The 1,281-nt window shown below is 35.5% G+C and overlaps 1 protein-coding gene across 16 annotated transcripts in view; it reads right to left on the reverse strand.

Annotated features, from left to right (window-relative positions):
• Positions 1 to 1,281, reverse strand: part of PPHLN1 (periphilin 1) — a 168,884-nt gene that overhangs the window by 92,392 nt on the left and 75,211 nt on the right. The gene's annotated exons all lie outside the window — the stretch shown is intronic.

The raw sequence follows: 1,281 nt of genomic DNA on the forward strand, positions 1-1,281 counted from the left end.
TAAATTTTGGAGATTAATCCTTTGTCAGTTGCTTCATTTGCAAATATTTTCTCCCATTCTGAGGGCTGTCTTTTGGTCTTGTTTATGGTTTCCTTCACTGTGCAAAAGCTTTTAAGTTTCATTAGGTCCCACTTGTTTATTTTTGTTTTTATATCCATTTCTCTAGGAGGTGGGTCAAAAAGGATCTTGCTGTGATTTATGTCATAGAGTGTTCTGCCTATGTTTTCCCCTAAGAGTTTTATAGTGTCTGGCCTTACATTTAGGTCTTTAATCCATTCTGAATTTATTTTTGTATATGGTGTTAGGGAGTCTTCTAATTTCATACTTTTACATGTTCCTGTCCAGTTTTCCCAGCACCACTTATTGAAGAGGCTGTCTTTTCTCCACTGTATATTCTTGCCTCCTTTATCAAAGATAAGGTGTCCATATGTGCGTGGGTTTATCTCTGGGCTTTCTATCCTGTTCCATTGATTTATATTTCTGTTTTTGTGCCAATACCATATTCTCTTGATTACTGTAGCTTTGTAGTATAGTCTAAAGTCAGGGAGCCTGATTCCTCCAGCTCCATTATTCATTCTCAAGATTACTTTGGCTATTCGGGGTCTTTTGTGTTTCCATACAAATTGTGAAATGTTTTTGTTCTAGTTCTGTAAAAAAATGCCAGTGGTAGTTTGATAGGGATTGCATTGAATCTGTAGATTGCTTAGGGTAGTAGAGTCATTTTCACAATGTTGATTCTTCCAATCAAAGAACATGGTATATCTCTCCATCTATTTGTATCATCTTTAATTTCTTTCATCTGTGTCTTACAATTTTCTGCATACAGGTCTTTTGTCTCTTTAAGTAGGTTTATTCCTAGATATTTTATTCTTTTTGTTGCAATGGCAAATGGGAGTGTTTATTTTGGAAGAGTTTGAGGATAGGTGTTAGCTCTTCTCTATATGTTTGATAGAATTTGCCTGTGAAGCCATCTGGTCCTGGGAAGAATCTTCCTTGTTGGAAGATTTTTAATCACAGTTTCTATTTCAGTGCTTGTGATTGGTCTGTTCATATTTTCTATTTCCTCCTGGTTCAGTCTCAGCAGGTTGTGCATTTCTAAGACTTTGTCCATTTCTTCCAGGTTGTCCATTTTATTGGCATAGAGTTACTTGTAGTAATCTCTCACGATCCTTTGTATTTCTGCAGTGTCAATTGTTACTTCTCCTTTTTCATTTCTAATTCTATTGTTTTGAGTCTTCTCCCTTTTTTTCTTGATGAGTCTGGCTAATGGTTTATCAATTT

The sequence above is a fragment of the Physeter macrocephalus genome, chromosome 6, assembly GCF_002837175.3.
Source record: "Physeter macrocephalus isolate SW-GA chromosome 6, ASM283717v5, whole genome shotgun sequence".
NCBI classification, from domain to species: Eukaryota; Metazoa; Chordata; class Mammalia; order Artiodactyla; family Physeteridae; genus Physeter; species Physeter macrocephalus.